The sequence below is a fragment of the Dreissena polymorpha genome, chromosome 2 (assembly GCF_020536995.1).
Source record: "Dreissena polymorpha isolate Duluth1 chromosome 2, UMN_Dpol_1.0, whole genome shotgun sequence".
Classification (NCBI taxonomy): domain Eukaryota; kingdom Metazoa; phylum Mollusca; class Bivalvia; order Myida; family Dreissenidae; genus Dreissena; species Dreissena polymorpha.
The window spans coordinates 19,111,260-19,133,703 of record NC_068356.1 but is presented as its reverse complement, the minus strand read 5'-3'; the positions used below and the strand labels follow the sequence as shown (position 1 = coordinate 19,133,703).

Sequence of the window (22,444 nt, the reverse complement as noted above, 5' to 3'; positions counted from 1 at the left end):
ATGGAAGTCATAAAGTATCATTCCGGTTGTTATGTCAGCGCAGCACCAACCACTTATAGCAGACATCGTTCACAATGAAAAATATTTATATAATGGAAGCATTTATAACGCGAGGAATGAAGTATGGGTGTTACTTTTCGAATGGCAAGAACATCCATTACAAAATAATTTCAAAGAATGGGAATATAATTCTATTTATAATAAATTCATGAATTATTAAACAGAATACATTATACAGTCTCCACGAAATGAAAATATCCGTAATATGCATTTGCATAATCGCCAAGTTCTGTGAATTGTTGGTGTTGAGCCAATCCTTTTAAACACAAAACTTAACACATATTCACATTTGATTCGCAGAAATGCAACTTTAAGGTGATTATGGATCAGGCCACCAATAATTCGCGAGTACATTTTACTTGGTTGAAAAAATCGCAAAAATTATATATGATCCATGTGTCAACAAAACAATTTATATAACTAACATTGAATTTGGACCGGATACTTTAACAGTTTCCATTCACATAGAATACAAAAATGCGTAATAAATCAAGGTTCAATACTACCATTTTCCACTTTGGTGAACACACTCTATAAAAAAAGAATAAACAAATCCAAGTGGTTTCCAGACCTAGCAGGCTAGACAGTCGAAGAACCTTACTTGTTCATTATTATTATGTTTTCTTCGCATTGTTTGCGCAAACACTGTATTATGTTGAACCGATGGCGACGACAACGCGTTCTTATGACGAAACCATGCGGGTACCACAGGAAGTCCGTTTATTTCTATTCCTTAATATGCTGATTGCCCACTTAACACATACACAACGATCACACCACTATGTGTAAAAATAAGAGTTTATGCTAGGCATGGTTATGTACATATGGACAGGTTTTAAGCCGCACAATTTAGGGCAAACTAATTCTTAAGAATTAATCTAGACTCATTTTAAAGATGTTTCATAATAAGTCTATAAAAGGGCAAAATTTACTAAACAATACGTATACATGCAACAGTTAAATGCAGTTATCATACCGAGAAGCAATATGGCGAAGGGTGCTGTAACTTTCAATTAAACGACGTATTCAGTTTGATCTAAAGCATATGTCCAAGAAAAAATAAACACACAATTAGTTCCAAGCAAATAATGCAAATGGGACCCATATGGGCAACCACATGGGTCCTAACCATACATCCAAGATATAAATCATATCGAAATTGCAAACGGGATTAACATGGGTCACATCTGTGCTGTCCAAGATGAATTAAAACATGGTCCTATGCGGTTTCCAAATAGGCAGACCATGTTACCAATATTGAACAAGCATTGCGCATTTAAAATCTATTCAATCTAGATTAGATATCTTATATTGCATTCTTATATTAACTTGCATATTGATGGAAGCTCATTTTTGCCTGACCTAGTAAATTGACCTGTTTAATTCTTATGAACATGGTAAAGAGTTCATTTACCAAACAAAGATTACAAGATTTTACCATAAATTATTATTTTATATTTTTCTTATCTGTACTTTAGAGTTAAGTTTTTATTATGGCATTAATCTAAGAGTCAATAAAATATCTAAATACACATGTTCCTTATACAAGCTTATTGGTTGCATCTGAATTCAAATGTCCAACATTCAATACACTGTTCATGCAGAAGAGAAAAGATCTACAGTAGTTTACGATTTAAAACAACCCTTACAAAACTGATCACGATAATGTTGGTCAATAATAATTGCTGTCATTCAGCCAAATTTAAATGTTTGCATACACTTAGTTGATAATATGAGTCCATCGTATGAAAGTGTCTCCAACGCGCAATTACAAAACCATGGTTTGTCGTTGAGCTTTGCTTTAACCTGTTCAATCAAAAAGCATTGCATTGCCCGTTCCAAAGCGATGACGCAGTTGTAAATGTTTTTCGTGTATTGTACTGTGCGGTCTTTGTATTGTCCTGTATTGTTTTGTTTTCTTTTGTCACATATCCTTAAACAAAGAAAATAAGCACCTTGATGACGGGTTCTCCCCTGGTGATAGCTCTGATGTTTTATTATTCCTCACTCTGGGATGCAACATTATGTAATTTCTCTTAGAAATGACGTAACGTGTAAAATATACGAGCAGCATTTCGATCTCCTTATTCAGAAGTATCGTCCCAGATTACCCTGTACAGTCCACACATGCTCATCGTCAACGACACAGTCCGCCATTTTTCGATTCAAAGACACTTCCTATAAAAGAATAATTCCATATAATCGAACAGTGTTTTCCCGGATTAGTTTGTGCGGGTTTGCAAATGCTGATTGAGGACAATACTTATATATTAAGCCAGGTGTTCCCGTTAAATTACTGCATTCATATCATGTAGACGTTCATCGTGGCAGTAAATTTATCATATTTACATAAAAAATATCTGGCCAAGAGCAAATATTCTACGATACAGACACATGTATGCAACATACATTTGTTACTAGATAAAATCAGCTTGCTGGTGACGAACGCCAATTATGTATTTTATGCACTTATTTAATAATACAGACGATTATGATCGATAATAAAACTTGTTCCCCTGGATATATCATACTGCTGGCGTACGATCAACTAATTGGTTTGCGTAGAGAACGTCCTTTCGCGTCCACGCACACAGTTTTGCCAATTTCCAGGTTGTACTGACACGTGTCGTAACCAAGGTTATAGTTCCTCGTGCATACGTGCGCGATACCGCACTCAGAGTCACGTGTGCATGGTCGCATGGGCATGCACAGCTCTTGCAAACATTCGCCATCAGGACATCCGTACGTGCACCTTTTTTTTGGATAGCAGATTAGCTTGAAGGCACAGTATTCCTCGGGGCAGCATCCTTCTGAACAGTACGTGTACTGAAACACAAGATATGGGACACACTTAGCATACGAGATATTCAACTAAATAATTATTTACATGTTATTTTTTCAATCTTTTCATTCTATGGTTCCGGTACCAATCAGCATTTAAGAGGAAGCCGAACTTTAGAAACAAATAATTAGAGTAAAACAAACAAATAATTTATCGTCCCAGATAAGCGTTGGCAGTCCGCAAAAGCTAATCAGAAGAAAAAGTCCATGAAAGATGTAACGCATTTGCGGACTACACATGCTAATCTGCAACAATTCTTAACCACTTGCGTAAAGCCAGTTTGCCCATAAGCGCTGTTCAATTAATTTAAATAACAAGATTAAGACGAAGCTATAATAGACCATCATTGGATATACACAATTTTATTTGGATATGTATGCAGTCGCGCTAACACATTTGTATTAGTTTATATCGTCTCGTTTCAATATATTCTAAGAAAATCAAATTCATTTCACACCATTCGCCATACTTCTGCGTATTCATACAGGTAGATATGGTGTAAATAGAGATGAAAGAAATGAACGATATTGTACATATTGTGAAATGCATGATTTGGAAGACGAATGTCATTTTATACTTATATGTCCTAGATATAATGATATTAGACAACAATATATCAAACGATACTATAATGTTAATCCAAGTGTTATTAAGTTCATTGAATTGTTAAATACTAAGTATAAGAATGTTCTGAAAAACCTAGCTCTTTATATTAAATTAGCACTGTCTCATAGAACTGCTATTACTTATAATTAAAAATCAGTTCATCCTCTTATAGTTATGTAATTGTTTAATTGAACGTGCTTCTTTTTTTCCACTGTGACTTTATAGTATATTTGAAATATATGTATTTATGTAATGATTATGTACTTATTGTACATGTCGTAAATAAACCTATGTTCTATTCTGTTCTGTACTTCTGGCAGGCGAAAGCCTCCTCTAAGGTAATGCCACAAAATCAATTTCATTTTCTCTGGTGAATTAATACATCCATAACTGTCAACATGTGACAAGTTAAAACAAACGGATTTGGATGGACACGGACGTTGTGTAATTAATTGTTTCCTTTGTCATGTTGCGAAACACATTTTATCAAGATGTAGAATCAGACTTTCTTGTAGCTGTTGACATAATTGTCTTATGTTTTGTCATAAACGTACATACATATTCGTGTTTCTCAGAATTATTGGAATAATTAAAAAGGACATTATAGTTTGAAATAGTTATTAGTTCGTGTTTTTTATTAGAAACTTTAAAAACGGGTTCTCCTAATACGTACAATAACACTTATTTCTTAAAGCAACAATGGCATTAATACAACTTTCTAAACACATCACAGATTCCCCCTTTCTTTGTATTCTATCTATCTGTATTTACGTATTTTTTCAATAGTATAAAATAGGGTTGCAAGAGATTTACCATTTAATCTACCGAAACGAGTAATAACCCGATAACATTTTTTGGAAAAGTTTATTCTGATTGTTTTAAATAAGGTTGCTTTTTTCATGGAATAAATCGTACGATTGTACTTTTTGCGCGCGACATACATCCAACTTAAGATAGCGTCTAGTTAGAACAATATGCAGCACCAACGAAAGTAATAAATACAGTGTTAACAAACAAGGTTATAAAGCAATAAATCAGTAACTTTTTATTTCAAATTATTAAAATAGATGTTATAATACATTTTTTAAATTACGCAAGTGATCTTAAATATTTTTCTTTTCTATTTAGAATACATGTAGAATACATAGAATAAAGTATACTATATGTTATTTCAAGGTTATTCAATTAACCGGTTAATAACAGGTTACAGTGAAAGGTCAACCGGTTTATCAAGAAAAAATAAAGTACCAACGTGTGTTGTGTTAGAAAGGCTTTTTGTTGAATATTTATATTGTAAATATGTTTCGATAATTTTAAAAGACAATGTAAATGGTACATGTCCAAATAAATACGCAATTAACCTGTTACCTATAAACATCAACTACACTTTCTCATTGTATCATAAAAACTGATACAACTTTGCGATGTCCACAAATGCATGATTTTAATTAAATCATTGAAGAGGCATTTTCACAGATTTTGGCAGGTATTGAAGTTTGTCATTAAATCCTTTATATTGATAAATGTAAGCATTGAATCTTTAAAGATCCAGTAAAAAAAACAAGAATAAATTTCAAGAAAAAAAAATTAACCCTCAACTGGGCTCGAACCACAGACCACTGGAGTAAAAATTAGTCGCTTACACCCTCGGCCATCCATGCTGATACAATGAGTGGTGTATTTTATACTTTATATAAGCAATCCTCGGAGTATTACAAAATATAACGACAATAACAGAACTCTCCAGATTATTCAATCGTTTCGCTTTGCAACGTTTTATAATTTTCAGGTTTTTAAATCGTCAAAAGATGCATATAATGGATATTTAAGAGCATGGTAAATGTTCAGTAATACTTTTTCCTCACAAATATCATAACTACAACGAAAATTTGCGAATCTGAAAGTTTTTTTTTATTTTGTAAATTTACCAAAACGTGAAAAGGTCTTTAACAAATAGTCACAAATAGCATTGTTACGGCAATAGCTGTTGATGGCATGAATAGCAATATTAATTTAAGTTAATGACGTCCTTTCAAAAGGTAACATTAATCACAACTAAGTATTTTGTAAACGCATACCCTTCTTCCGTTGACGATGAAAACTAGTAATCCGAACATGAACACAATCCATGAACATGCACGTTTCATGGTAGCTATTGAGACGAGAGACTCAGTTCCATTAAACCATCCTAGGCCCGTCCAAACTGGGCGGTAGTCCTGTGCTTCCACCAGGACTTAATGACAGTATCTCTGTTGCATCAGAGGAATGCAAGATTACCTTTGATCGATTGTGAGTCCAATATAAGAGAGGTTGCCGTTGCCTCTCACTGATAGAGGGTGCAGTGCGATATTGAAGACGTAATATGACGATAGAATTATGCTATAAGCGCAAATGATTTGTGATTTATAACTTTATATTTTTCATAATAACTGTATACATCTGTTCCTCATTTTCACATGTATTTATTATTTATTAAGTAGCATATTGTTATTATTTAAAGTAAAAAATAAAATATTAAATTCATATAAATTAGGTGCTATCGGTATATTATAAATATAAATCGTATACATTTCTAAACCGAATTTTGAATTATGACCATGTTTCCGTTTCATATGAAGCAGTGACATCGCAAACCAATGGCCAAAGTACTCTGGCGAAAATACCAGGCGGTAGAAAAATACCTGCAAAATTAGATACTTGTGATAATGAGCATTCACGTAACATCAAACAAAGATACGCAAATAAATCCAGACAACATATAAAAAAATTCTGTTTGTGGTAAAGGTCTTACTTCAGTTTGTTACTTGCAAATAAGATATTTTCCTTTTAAATAAGGAGGGCGCTAAGATCAGTCAGCAATTAATGAATTATGAAGGTTTGTTTTGTTAGCTGTATGCACTTTTACGTAAACCACGCTTGGGTGTTATTCGAATGATATGTATTAATGGAAACAATAATGGAGATGTATTTACAATTTACACATTTTACACGATGAAATATTTAATTGAAAGAACAAGATATAGCACTTAAATGTAGTTCACGGGAAACAGATGATTACACACATGATGTATTTAATAAAAACAAACAGAGAACGGAAATTAATTTTACAATATTTATATATATATATATTATACGAATATTGAAACTCCACACTCAGTATCAGGAGATAAATTGACATCTAACTGATTGGCAATGCATGGACTCAGAGGCGTAGTGACATTATTCTGCGCCCGGGGACAATGTTTAAATTGTGCGCCCCTTTTCATTGTGTAACATAGTGCAGTATTCGGTCTCATTGAAAAATAAGAGCACATAAGTCGATACGCAACATGACATAATACCACTATCACCAAACAAGGCAAATGATGACGATGAACGTAGCACGACGGACAAAAGGCGATCACAAAAGCTCACCATGAGCACGTTGTGCTCAGGTGAGCTAAAAAGACAGACAAGGAAGACCAATTGGAGACAATATAATATTACTTCTACAACAACAACAAAATGATGTTGCCGGTTAGTCTTTATAAACAGCCACCGAATGCGCCCATTCCAAAAATTCTTCATACTAAATTAATTTGTCTAGCCTTCATGCCCGCAAACTAGTAAATGATAGCATCAAAGTCTATTTTTTCAACCGTTTCCTTCTCTATACTGAGAAGTGCGAGATCACAGAGACGATCTTGTCCCATTGATGCCCTTAGGTATGAGAATGAGCTTCAGCTTGCTGAAGAAACGCTCGCAACTGGCTATTTACACCGCAATTGTTAGAAGATTTTACAGAGCAAAACGTAAATTGGGAAATACATCATCACCATACGACACAATGAAAGAAATAAGTTCCAAAGGTGTTGATGGTAAGGAATCACCTCTTGTAGTGAGTACTATTTTACAGTCCTGAATCTCGTTAAACAGATCTTCGCATTGAATATCAGTGTCATAAAAATTGGCTAAATCGAAGCAATTTGGGCGAAGAGTTTTCAAATCCTCGCTTTTTACAAGATTATGAACATCCAATAAAAATCCAAACTTTGAGTTCAAGTCTTTGAGGTGAATGAATCTTGTTGCTGACTTCATCTGTCAAACTTTCATTATGGCCTCGTAATGCCATATTTTGAGAGGCAAGGAACTTAATACAACTAAGCACACATTTTGAAATATCGCGCCACCGTTGTTTTTCTGTTTGAATCTGATCTTCAGTTTTTGACTCAATGCCTTTTCCATTCATGAGCCTTCGCTCTGCCTCTTTCCAAGTAGTAAAGGACTGAAGGTGACTTGGGCTGTCTTCATGTGCCACAAATTTTTCATTTTTTTTTTCCACTTTTTAAATCCATCAGCAAATGTAAAGGAAGGTCGAGAATTGGAAGTCGCCGAATTAAATAACAAACAACAAAAGCAGTATGCAGCTTCCTAAACACGAAAATCCCCCTTCGCTACGCCTCTGCATGGACTTCGATACACAAATGTCCGCTGTAAAGTAAAGAATGGTTTACTGGTCCCATTAGCGGACAGGTTGGTTCCTTTCCATATCTCACGCATGCGCAGACTGGACAGGATCCACGCTGGCCGATAATGGCACATGATCCATTTTTGCATGACGCATATAGCTGTGTTTGTAACAGTTGCTAATGCAGAAGAATGGTAATGGTGAAAATTAAGATAAATTGAAATTTTTTGGCCAAAATGACACATATCGTTCCCAATAAAACACATAAGGAGCTTATCTTGATTGTTGGGTACAGCCCTCGCTTGTAAGCCATTTCGTGCATTCATACCATATGTATATATACATAATACTTATAATTTCACTGTATCTTCTAGATCCAACGTATTTCCGCTGTGTCTCGAACATAGTGTTAGGGTAGTTATGAATCCTGATCGGATCCTGCCCAAATACAACTATGGTTTCATGTTTGTAAATAAATGTTCATGTAACTGTCCCTTCTGTGTATGTAAACTGTTCCAACATTGGAAGATGTGTTGCGGTGAAAGTGTGGGTAATATAACTGTGAATGAACCATCTTTTTTGGATGGGGATTTCACAGTATGTCTGCTTCATTTTGCATCATAGCTAATTTATGATATCGTCACGGCATAGTGGTATCTTTGGATGTTAAATATAACCCGCGACACTTCAGCCCATGATTAAAACGTGTCTTGAGACATTCGCTGACAGATCACGTTTCTCGATTATGTCCTTAGGCTGTCACTCTCGCGACAAATAAAAGGAAAAGAACCAAACATTTATCTTGGACGAAACTAAAACTGTCCCAAAAAGAAGTCATTTTTCGGCGTAAGCTGTATTAAGCCAGCTTTTCACCCTGACTTGACCTTTGTAAGTGTCCAATAATGCTCAAATAAAATTTCCCGCGGCTAGGTACGAATGAATACACTTCATTTATTCCATTGACTGATTTGAGTATAACACCAGAACATTGGAAACATATCCGCGTCTTTGTAACACTGTTTTTCTGCATGAAACAATTTTATCTCTAATGAAAAGGCTCAATAGATAGAACAGTTTTACAATCAATTTTCGGCATAAATACAGTTTGTGCGTTCACCTTTTATTTTCAGAGAATTACCAGCGCAAAAGCGTTTATACTAAAGGCTATGTTGTCATATTTAGTACTTACTTGCATTGCATTTCAACCCGCGAGGTTTCGGGTCAAGTCGCGGCCATTTGTGAAAGTCAGAGTTTATATACAGTTCATCACCGGAGTTCGCAGAAGGGGTTGCGATCATTGTGTTACACCGGTCTTACTGACAATAACGTAGTGACTGTAATGCATTGCATTCCAATCCGCAAGGTATCAAGGTCAGTTTGCGGTCAGTTGCAGAAATCTTTATATAAACGCCGTCTCGTAAACTTTGTGCACTTGAAGTCTGTTTTGATCAGAGAGATACTAAATAAAGATATTCGGCGATATTATTGTGGTATGTCAATCATCGATTTTTAATATGGTTTCAACCATGATAAGGACCAATTTTGATAAAATTAACTAGAAATATTTATCCATTTAGACCAGTTTATTAAGCAAGAGCACAATAATTCACTATACTATAATTATGCAATTAAATAAGATTCGAGTATTGCCGGCTGACATATATGCACTCGTTTATTTTCATGTTTCTTGTGTTTTTCTATTATGTAAATATAGATATCTGAGTAATAATATCACATAAAGCAAAATAAGCCACGAAATCTGGCGCAACACCCCGTAATTGATTTGCTTATGATGTAGCTAAGAACTGCGCAGAAAAAAGGCATCCGCTTCTTTTTATCTCATAGAGATAACTTTTGATCGTTCATAAACATCGACCACAATGAACGCCGTATATCTTTTTTAAAGATATTTCTTGTTTAATATAACGTCGTTTTCAGTTTGTGTAAATATTAAAATGAACATCAAAAACAGTTGTTATCGCACTATAAACAGATTGTTAGGTAACGAAAACAAAAACATCAATATGGTGTATTTTGAGGCTTATATTAGACATTTGTGCGATAAAAATGTTGCAATTGACCTTTCGACAGCGAGGTTGAAGCCACGCCCCCCCCCCCCCCCCGATTTCAAGGGAGGTCACTCCGCCGAAGTCCGTCATAAAACTGGCTACGCGAATCGGTAATCGTGATTTCGTTCCAAATAATATGAAATTTTCTATTGCTATCATGTTTTATTTAAAATGTGTTAAATGTTATGTATCAAATGGGTGTTTAGCTCCCCTCAAAGATAATAGTACCAGAAAGGCCGTTTACCAAAAAGGCTTCCCAAAAAGGCCGCATAAGTGAACCAAAAACGCCTCATGGGTATACCAGAAAGGCCATACAATATTTTTTATTATCATTGAATAGTTTTGCTGAATATAATTATCATATCTATTAAATAGTCATAACTTTTTATTAGTCTACTTAAAAGTCGTTAATTTTATAATCGAAGTCGGCCAATTATCGCCAATTATCACATACAGTATGAATTGTTCGTTTGTCACAATACTTTTCATTGAGTAATAGATTTTTCAGTTTTTTAATTAAAAGCCGTTAATTTTGCAACCAGAACAGAACAGAACAATACTTTATTACTCCCAGGTATACATAGATACAACATGGGGAACATATAATATACACAGTACAAAATACATAGTTTGTTTCCGGTTAAGTGTGGGACATTTTGGTATAGGGGGAAGTCATATTTATATAAGCAGTTTGAATCACTTAACAGTTTTAACAGTTACATTGATTGTTTGTAAGTTTTAAATTAAGTTCGCAAAATGGAAGAGATAAAAATTAACATTGGTTTTCAAGATTAGCATTTGTGCTTAAACAATAATTTAGTAATAATAATAGTAATTAAATAATAATAATAATAATTATAATAATAATAATAATTATTATTATTATTATTATTATTATTATTATTATTATTATTATGATAAAAAATAATAATAATAATGAAATTGATAATAATACGCATAAGAATCATGCATGCACAGAATAACCATATACATCGTCATCATTAACATGAAACGATATCATAATCAAAATATTCATATTCACTATCTCGTGCATTTTAAGCAGTGTCATAGTCATTGGTTATATACATCAACATAATGTTAGAAATAATTTGACAATAGATAATGTAAGTATACATACATAAATGCTATTCATTGTTCATCAGAGAAGAAACATCACACAATTATTAACGTGATAAATAGCAGTGTTTTTATTTACTGGTGTATGGTACGTCTACTTAGATTATAATTGTAAGTGTTTATAGAGTCGATGCGGATCATTCCGTATGATAGCCTCATTAGCGGACTAGAGTAAAACACAGGTGACGTCACTGCACTACTGCAGTATTTAACATACGGGTCTTTGCGACCTAGTTTGAGCCCGTGTACAATTAAAAGTTATGGATCGACTCGTGTGGATATTATCGGTTTAGACAGACGCGTGTTTTTAACAGATGTCGGTGCAAAATTAATTGGATATCACCTGCGAATTGAGGTAAGCCATTTAGCAGTTGGAGAGTAAGTAATATATCAAGCATTTATAGTTATAGGCGTTAGATAAACTTGCATCGTGAATAATTAAAGTAAGTGAGTTCGGAGGCATTGGCGTTTTGTTGTTGTTGTTTTTCGAAGATATAAAACTCAATGCAATAGTCTAATGCCTGATAAATTTCTTCATTATAATTCTGCTGAATTTCGAAAGCTCTTTCATTTCTACTATTTATGACGGCGTCATGATTTCGTTAAATGTTGCATGCCTTTCTATTTGGTTTCCTAAATATCGATGCCGTTCGTTATCAAAATTAGGGCATGTCATTAAATAGTGTTTTTCAGTAGCTATTTCGTGTGTGTTACATAGGTTGCAAAGGCGATCATGGAATGGGATGCTTTCATAGCGGCCAGTTTCTACAGGGAGGAGGTGGTTGGCAGTGCGGAATTTAAAGATACTTTGGGACTCATCGGGATGAATTTTAATCAGGTAAGGCTCAAACTCACGGTTACTTTTAAAACTGCTGTAGATGCGCCCTTTGTTGCTTATTTGAAGTTCAGCGTTCCATGATTGCTTAAATTGATCGATTAGTGTTTGTTTTATTTGTATGTGGATGTTGTTTTGTGTAATTTGTGTTTGGTTTTGCCAGATGTCTGGTCTTCCAACAGATGTAAGGATTTCTTTAATTTTATTTAACCATTTGAAATTTAAATTTGGTTGTGACAACATATGTTGGTAAGTTAGTAAAGATATTTTGTTTCTTTGCCTGTAATGAGTCTATTCCAAAAGGAGATCATTTTTGTTTTAATATTAATGCTTAAAGGGTAGCGTCCTAGTTCACCATATAGAAAGTTGATTGGTGTTGACCGACGGGCTTTTGTGATTTTTCTCATGAAATCTTTGTGAACCTGTTCTAATATTTCTAAATTTTCATATCCAAATATTTCTGAGCCATAAGTAAGAATGGGTAGAATAGTATGATCAAAGAGTTTAAAAGCTAAGTCGATAGGTAAATTTGCATTGTTAACACGAGTCCAAAGAAGGTGCATGGCTTTTGAGGCTTGTTCTTTTACATGTTTGCGAGCGTTTAAGAAAGATCCATTACTAGAGAATGTGACGCCAAGATAGTGATAAGTTTTAAAGTTAAAGTTCCTTGTTTGTCTAGCGCCGAAGATAATAACTTTTGTTTGTGTAATATTAATATTTAGGTACCAGTTTTTGCAATAATTATGAAACGTATTAAGGCAGTTTTGCAGGTCAGAGGCACTACTTGAGACAATAACGGTGTCATCTGCATACAATAGGACCAGAAGCTTAAGCCACAATATTGCAGTATCTGGGTTGATATGTTCAACCCCAACAGATCCATTTATATGCAGGTATGAATGAAGGTCATTTAAGAAAAGCGAGAAAAGTACTGGCGATAAATTTTCTCCTTGTCTCCTATTTCTGACAAAAAGTACTGGGAGCATTCTCCATTTAGGGAAACGCATGATTTTATGTTGCTGTACATATTTAAAAGGACTCTGAAAAAGTTGCCAATAATTTGCATGCCTAGTACTTTGTGCCAGAGGCCAGCTCTCCACACTTTATCGAACGCCTGCGAAAAATCAATGAAGGCGCAGAAAAGTTTTTGTTTGCGTTTTTTAATTATCTCTATTAACGCATGAAGGGTAAAAATATGGTCTGCGCAAGAGTAACCCTTACGGAAGCCAGCTTGATTTTCCTCTAATATGTTATTTAATTCAAGAAAAGTGTTTAGTCTTTGGTTCAAAATTGAGGTAAACAATTTGCCCATGCAGCTGAGCAGTGTTATAGGCCAATAATTGCTTGGTTCCGTTGGGCTCCCTTTGTTTAAAAAAAATGGTATTATAGTGCCTTCAAGCCAGGATAGTGGGATAATACCTGTTTGTAGAACACAGTTGAACAATTTAGTGTAAAAAGGGAGCAAGATATCTTTTGTTGATTTGATGTATTCATTTAATATGTGATCGGAGGGACTAGGTGCTTTTGAATTTTTCAGTTTTAGTATACATTTGCAAATTTCATCCTGGCTTGTTTCCATATTTAAAAAATCATTTGTGTTGGGTATATCTTCTATATCATTGTTGAAACGGTTATCGTCTATTGAATTTTTATTTATCTCTTTGAAGTGTTCGTAAAAAATTCAAGTGGTGGAGAGCTGTTTTCTTTTGTTTTTGGTTTGAGACCCCTAATGAACTTCCAGTATTTTTTAGGGTTTTTGTCATTCATTGCACGTAATTTAGCACTGGTGCTTAGTTTTTATTTATTAACATAAAATTTGATAGTCCTTTTATAATGATTGCTGGCATGTTTCAAACTTAATTTATTATCACTATTTTTATTAATATTGTATTTGGCTTTTGCATCGTGATATTGATTTCTTGATTGGTGACATTTGGGCCCAAACCATGGTTTATTGTTGGGATAATTGTTTCTATAATTTGGATTTGGATTTATGAATGTTTTTGAGGAGGCATTTTGAAAGATGTTTTGCAATGCATGTGTGATATAGTCCAATGTTTGTTGTGATTGGGGGTATGTATTAAGGCTAAGATATAACTCCTCTAATTGGGGTTTGTTAATGTTTATTATAAATTGGTCTCTTTGGTCTTGTTTCCAGGTAGGGCAGCTAGAATTGTTAGTATTAACTGTTTTTTTGCTTTGGGGTTGTACGGTAGAGATGTCCCATGATAGCACATTGTGACCATCTGAGATGGCAACATTGCAAATGTGGCACAGGTAAGTAAATTTATTATATAAGACGACGAAGAACGTTTCATTCAAATCCGATATAACACATATCAACAATGCGTTATGTCAAAATGACCCATGAGCATCGTTTTAATCGAATAACATAGTCAATGTCGTCAAAAAAGTAACATACACAATATATTATAAATTTCCTCTTAAACTATTGTTTGCAATGTTTAAAATATAAGAAGTTGAAAGAATTTTCACGTACAAAAAACCTCGCTAATCAGACTGGGTATCAACGTGTCAAGTGGCATTTACAGTTTGCGGCATCTGTTTTGATAACGCATTAGTAGAAAGCCCGCATATGGTGTAAAATGACATTTATTGGCACCTATTGATAATTACATGCGCATTTTAAAATAGTTTCTTAACTTTTAAGGATATAAAACTAGCTACATTAAATTCGGAAGACTTAAACCGAAAGAAATAAAAATGCTTTATTCTATGTGATATTATTAAAAATTATAACTGATTGTCTTTATTATTACGCATTGCATTAGCATTAATAATATATTTAGCAAAGTTTAGAATGTCTTTTTTATTAGCCGACTGCATTAGAATGTCAAATTTATTTAACGTTGGCCACCTTTGAAAATATGGTTTTTAATGTTCCTTTCTAATTTCTCTATATAGAGGACAAACAAGTAAAAAGGGATACTCGTTTTCTATAGCGTGTCCGTTGCAAAACTTACATTTTCTATTTTCGCGTTGTATCTTATTATTACAACCTTAGAACAAACGTAGATGCGTTTTGCTTTCGGGCGATCGCTTAATATGTTGAGATTAAGCTGTTCGCGTGGACGACCAAAAAGACGAATCCAACGTTTGCATTTTTAAGATTAGTACCCGGTTTAGGGAACGGAAAAAACGTAGTTCCATCTTTTAACCGTTCTGGATACATTGTGTCTCAATAACAAGTACCATAACAGCACCTTTTTACCATTTTCTTTGTTTAAAACACAGAATTACGTATAAGATATGTGTCGGACAACGGCGAGTTTGACGGACAAAATGTCGGATAGAAACGGGCCTAATCTATGCTGTAATCTGATTGGTTAATAAGCCTGTCAATCAATCGGCTGTCGAAAGGTCAATTAGCCCAAAGTAAATTTTATAGATGATTCTATTGTAATGAAATGAAGCTAGTGAAACAATATGTGTGTAGTTCTTAGCTATGTTTTCAGAAAGCAACTACAAGAGATCGATGATTAGCAAACAATGTATTCGTTTGAAACCCTTAGTCCACCTACGTATGTTAAACATTGTTTTAACCCATGCTAACCATGGTTTTATTTAACCCATGATAGTTACGCATGAGAAACAAGACTATTGGAGAATGAACACCGACAAACTGCACTCTAATAATAGAACTTCTGTTTCTCCTGTTGTTTTATACTCATTTAATGTAATTGTCACATTATTTTACAAAATATTTTGCGAAATGTGAGTTGATTTTGAGTATTTATGTTACTTTAACAAAAAGTATAAAAATAATATGTTTGCATACTACAATATCTTCCATTTCGTGAGCGATCAATAAAGTTAACATTGACATTATAAACAGGGTACACTTATATACCCCGGTACACATATTTTGAACTATTATTTATATGCATGGAATTTAATTAAACTGATATTGTTTAGGACACTATGCCTCCGAAAGGTTAACGAAACAGAAACAGTATACATGTGGTATAACATTTAACATAAAATACCATAGTACACCAGTGTATAAAGGAATAAGTGAACACACTTAACGCACATCCACATGTATTCTCAAACCAAATCTGATATAAAAAAAAGTTACGCAAAACAGTCTGACATTCTAGGTATGAACACGAAATTCTAGAATAACTTCTGTTTACCCTATAAATTGATAGAACGCTAGTAATAGTACATATCCAGTGGGAACAGTGTGATTATAACCGCCTGTATTATTAATAACGTGCAAAATAATAATGCCCTTTGGTCATAGGCAAATGCAGACGTTATGATCTTACATTTCGGCTCAATACTTATCACACGATTACATAGTTCATCCATATACAATATTGAATGTATGACGGTCCTGTTATGAGTATAAGAGTAAAGATGTTGACAATTGTCACAAAGACAATTATCGTTAAGACATGAAACACGACGGAAGACATTTGTTATTTTAATTTAATTGAATTTGCGCTATGTGGTAGCACTTAAATCAGCCATCTTTTGTGCAACGTTTTAGTTTATTCCATTGGTGACGGTTAAAATTTGAACGTATATATAATTCTCATGTCAGTCCTCATCATCGCCAGAGTAGGGCCCTAGAGTATAAACGGGTATTGAACGAAAATATGAAAGATACAATAACTCTGTTTAATCGCAATTGAATCACCGCTGTCATGCTTATAAACCTGTATTTAGCGGAAGCCTCCCTTATTGTAGGCTTCGTTAAGTTGAAGTACAATATTTCTCTCCTGTGTCGATTGACGGCTGTTCGTAATAAGACAAATGATCAGATGATTCTTATACATACCTAACACATTTAAATGTGCCCACATGATTTATTACATTTTGAAAATATATAACGGTGCAAGTTGTATTTACAAGTTCTTAAAATACAGAATAATTGTTAAATGAAGTAAACAGCAAGGGTAGTATTACAGTACACCTACGACTACAGTTAGATATGACAAATCCTCCTCATATCCTCTTCAAGCGACAGTCTACCACTAAGACCAATCGGCCATCAGTGATCATACAATGAGGGAAGTATTTGATGCTTTATATAAGCATCCCTCGTAGTTTCACAAAATATAACGACAACAACTATGAGTTAATATATTCAGAGAGACATTCAAACACATTATGCCTACTATGGATATATAGACATGGTACAAATCATACCACAATAATTGATTGTATTATAATAAAGTTATATGCACAAATAAAACAATTCATTTTTATCTAGCTTGTATGTTAATAAAGAATAATATTGTTATTGTACATATGTAACAAAGATATGAAAAGGAGAGAAAAAAAAGACATGACACTAAAATATTTAGCAGTACATATTTAAAAAAAAAATGTTACATTGATTTATATTAGCTTTGGTGTTTTGTTCGACTATTCTTACAACTGACCAATTGAAAACTGCGAGGGCTTCTATGGTCTGTACTTCGTGGGTAAGATGGTGGAGATTTATATCAAAAACATCGTGAGTCTTACCATTGCTGCGGTCGCCATGGCAATTCTAATTCTGATCTCAGCGGCACTGTTACCATCGTTGGAAAGGGTTTCTCACAAAGATTTGAAACTGGTCACTTTTTCCCGTTCATGTTCATATCTGCACTGTTGTTGCTCTTGTTGTTCACCATTATCTTCGACTCTGATCTCCGCCAAAACCTCCATATCGTATGCTCGTTTTCTTTCATAAGTATATTAGGCAGGTCTTGGAGATTACTGCTGGTGCAAGTTGAAGATCAATCTGCGACCGTTCGAGATGGAGGTGTGGTGGTCTTTGGGAACGGCGAAGATCAACCATCCCTGATGGACGCCCACTGATGTCCTGAAGACGTCACCCATCTGACCGCTGAGAAGTAATGCGCTACTTGCATGTCCGTTTTTTTATGAATTGCACCAGACCTCCGTCAATGTTGAATTCTCCCAGAACCTGCCATTGACATTCATGCCACATGCGGGCGGAAAGTTTCTTAAAGTCGGAGAGGTTGTGGAAAAGCTCATGTTGGTGTTGCAGGTGTTTCGCAATGATGACTGTGCAGTTGACGATTTGTTCCACTCTGCTCCGCCATGTTTTAAATCCAGCCTACTCCTCCGAAATCAGTTCTTCGGCTTTAATTTTCAGGCAATTGTAATGGATGCGTACTATGACTTTGCTGAGATTCCTGATATGGATTATGGTAAGGTAATTCTCGAATAGCTTGATTGCCATTTATTTGGTTGGAAGATAACGAGCGACAGCTGTCATTCCTACGGCCACTGCTTCACCTTCCAGATCTTCCATCATAGTGTCAGTATTGCTGCAATCGTTGCATTTCCTAATCAGTTCGGAAGACATGTTATCCTCTCGTGAAGATATTCCTATTTCGTGCTGCTCACTGCATCTACCAACTCTACCTTTAGTATGGACAGAAGTGTCTGTGTTCGCTTCTATTGTTATAGTTTTAATGAGACTGGGGTCTGGTTAAAGCGGGTAGCTATAGACGACGCTGCAGAATTCGGTTCATCCGTTTGTACTGCGGCAATAACGTTTAGGAGATTCCCGTCAGCGTCGGCTATAACACTGGTCTTGGACTAAGTGTACTGCTGCATATAGTCTATGTTTTGTTAATGTTGATATAATGTTCCATAACCCACTCCTGCTTGGCCTCTTTCAATTTTTTCCCCACTTCCATTTTCGCGTTCTGGTATTTAACCAAAATTGTCCATATTGGTCTACTTTTCACGCCTCAGCTCTGTTTTTGTCGCATAGGTCCATGCTCTTTGTCGTCACCCATTGCTTGTTTAACCTTCTCTCTCTTCCAATAACTTCTTCGGCCGACGACAGCAGAATTTTATTGATGTTGTTGGAAATGCTGTAAATGATATTATCTATGATGTTCGGGGCTTAAACTTGTTACAAGTTTTGAATGTGCTTGGAATGCCTCAATTATCATAATTATTATTGTGCACCAAACACTTCATAGTAAGGGTTCATAATGAAAGTGAAACCGGGTTGCACATGGATCACATCTGGGCTGTCGAAGAGGAATTCAATGTTGTGCCTATGAGGGTCACAAATGGGCTGCCCATGTACTTAATATGAACCAAGCATGGGCAGGTCAAATGATTGAATATCATTTTGATTAGATATCCTGTAAGATGCACATGCATTAATATCAAAATTATGTTTTGCTTGAACAAACATATCCCAGTAGATTCATTATTATACATTCATACATAATTAATTTGCAATACAAATAGTTAAAGATTAAACAATTTTAATCAAAACACGTCCCCACGCATATAGTTATGCACTTGTTGGTTATTCTTCTGAATAGGAATGGTGCAAATTTACGATATATTGAATTATATTGAGAATAACGACCCTAATGCTTCTCGGTAGTAAAACGTGGGTCGAGATATCTTGTTTGGTGGGTACAGTCATCGTGTGTAAGACATTGTGTACGTCCATTCCAACCCATTTACCAATATTTGCCCATTAATAGAATCCGAACTTAAATGTTTATAGAATAAATAACCATTTCACGGCGCTTTGGTAATTTTGAGATGTTACATGTAACATTTGACTCTTCAGCACTAAAAATATATACAATAAAACGTGTTTTGAGACACTCGGTGGCAAATGTCTCGTTTCTCAATGTTGTCTTAGATCTGTCACTTCCGCATTGAACTAAAAAGAAATGGACACATGTTTCTTTTATGAACGAAAATAAAACAAAATATTCTGTTTCAGTTTGCGTAAATACAACTTTTTCAGATATAATATAGTGTAAATCCAAAACAGGTAAGATCGGACTGTGAACAGATTAATGTGACAAAAACAAAAATGTCAAAGTGTCTTTTGAATAGAACCTATATGAGACAGTTTTACTAATATGTCAACGAAGTTGATATCCGGAGAAAACATGCATTATATTTATAAAAAAAATATAATAATTATTTAAAAATAAATAAAAATAATAACCATTATGATGATATTAAATTATACATAATTATACTATTGTATGCATTGAACTTTTGTCGACTTTTGTTTCTATCTGCCATGACTTGTTGCATTGTGCTTTTGTTTGATATAATTATAATTCATAACAATATAAACAGTAATGACAATTTGCATCAAAGTTCATTGGCATATTTCATAATCATCAATCGTTTTCTTCACATGCAAATGCCGAGTACTCCTTTGATATAATATACAAAATAAACACATTGATATTTATGGATGATAACATTTGTGCAAGAATAAGGTACAAAATAGCCAAAGGAAGTATTCATATATGATTCCGTTGTTATGAATTCAAGATAGTGGCATATAAGATATGTAGCTCTTGGCAGTGTTTTCAAAAAGCTAATAGTAGAGATCGATGAATATCCAACGCTTCTTCCTGTTTAATAGTTAGTCATTCAACGCAGTTAATAATGGTCTCCGTCGTATGTTTAATATTGTTTTGCAAACTGTTAAACTTATGCAAGTAAATCTCAACATTTTGCGTACACAACTCATCTTCACATACTAGATGATTTCCGTCAAATGTTCACAGCTGAATGACCTTACTGTTAAATTGATCGTCAAGGAAGACATTTTTATTTGCGACTAGTATTAACAGAATTGTGAATCATTGTCTGTATTTAAAAAAAGATATACGTATACAGTCTCCAAAATGGTGTGCACTCAACTCTTAAGAAAGGTATATTTGCAGAGCTACCAATTAATGCCCATCGTCTGTTTTTCTACTTTAAAATATATACGATCCAACATTAAGTGAACTCAACTCATATGTTTAAACGCTTGTGTATGTGTATGTGGGCGTAAAGAAAGGAATTCTATTTTTGAACTGTAAAAGTTATATGACATAATTATCTTTTGGTTGAGAATAAATAAAGTCCATCGTTATGCAAAACAAATCATCTTTATCTTAATGATCAAATTGCCTTTGTACAAAGATGTGTTAAAAGTTCGTCAGTGTCTGTTGCAATCTAGTTTTATTTTGCAAACATTTGTTTTCAGTTATTCAGTATTTTTCTGTTTCGATGTTAATTTGTTGTTTTTTATTCCAAGAAAAATAAATAAAAGGCGTATGCGATTGGAGGATGATCAACGTAATTTGGCTATATATATATATATTATTTTAAATTTGGGTCCTTAAATTGCTTTGGTGTTTATATAAGTTAATGTCGTTCGTATAGTATTATATAATAACTGCATTTCGGTAATTGGAAATCATTAAACATCTTTAAGATGATGTAAAAATTAAAGTTGAGATCCATTGCTATATTAAAAGCAGTATTAAAGGTATATTTACTGGCGATGTGTAAAAGGTATTTGAAAACGTTATGTAAATATTATTCATTTAACTGCCTTGGTAAAAAAGACAAGGTTACGAAAATATAATGAAATAATGTTGTTTGAACTTAAGCAATAACATAATATTACAATTGTGTCATTTAAACCACACGATACAGTTCGTGCAAACATTTTACAAAATTCTCTGTTCCGGATAAATTATTATTATACAGGTTTCAAAAGATCCTATACAGTTAAGTGTATTTATAATTTGTATGGGTAATTGAATGAAATGATGAGAACAATTATTTTTTAAGTTTGTCAATTGAGATATAAAAATTAACATCTTATTTGCATAATCCGCACCAAAGCATGCATATATATTTATAAAACCATATATGATAGCTATGATGCACAATGGCACCCGAAGCAATCTTATATAATATAGGCGCTGTGGTTAAATTATTTATGAATTTATGAAAATCAGAAAGTTTCATTCCATTTGCAGTGTTAGCGCGGCACAAAGCACTTAAGGCAGACTTCGTCCACATTAAAAATACATACAAAGGAAGTAAATACAACGCGATGAATGAAGTGTGAATGAAGTGTGGAGTGTAACTTTTCGAATTGTGAGAATGTCCATTACAAGATAATTCCAAAAAAGCCTTTGGTAATTGTCTATTATGAACCATACATCCGTTCATTATTAAACAAAAACATGATTCAGGCCCAACAAAATTAACAAATACACAATAGGGATTCGAATAATCACTAAGACATGTGTTTTAATTGGGCCATTAAACCACCATAGGCATGCCTTATTTATCGCTTTTACTTTATGTATACGTTAACAATCGTGTAATTATCATTTTATTTATTGCTCTACTGAAATACATATATCAATGGGTTATTTAGATAATTTATTGCCAATAATTATGCAATTTCCAGAGGTTTGCCAGAATTATCAGGCCAGACAGTCGAAAGAAATGACCCGTGTATTATATACGACAATACCGTGCCACCACTGGGCTGTCTCGATATTATTTTAGTATTGTGAATTGTTTGCAAAGTTTTCGTATGTATCAGTGTATTAATGTATCTATGGCGACAATATTGTGTGACCTCGTTACAAAAATAATAGCGCGACTCG

At 34.0% G+C, this 22,444-nt stretch overlaps 2 long non-coding RNA genes across 2 annotated transcripts; one reads left to right on the top strand and one right to left on the bottom strand.

Annotated features, from left to right (window-relative positions):
* Positions 1–763: 763 nt before the first annotated feature.
* Positions 764–11,396, bottom strand: LOC127870245 (uncharacterized). The gene is made up of 2 exons (XR_008044719.1): positions 11,163–11,396; positions 764–2,886 (listed from the first exon to the last, which is right to left on the bottom strand). It is a non-coding gene; the product is annotated as an uncharacterized LOC127870245 (long non-coding RNA).
* Positions 11,397–11,413: 17 nt separating this feature from the next.
* LOC127870244 (uncharacterized) lies at positions 11,414–12,854 on the top strand. The gene is made up of 3 exons (XR_008044718.1): positions 11,414–11,516; positions 11,880–11,999; positions 12,767–12,854. It is a non-coding gene; the product is annotated as an uncharacterized LOC127870244 (long non-coding RNA).
* The last annotated feature ends 9,590 nt before the right edge of the window (positions 12,855–22,444 follow it).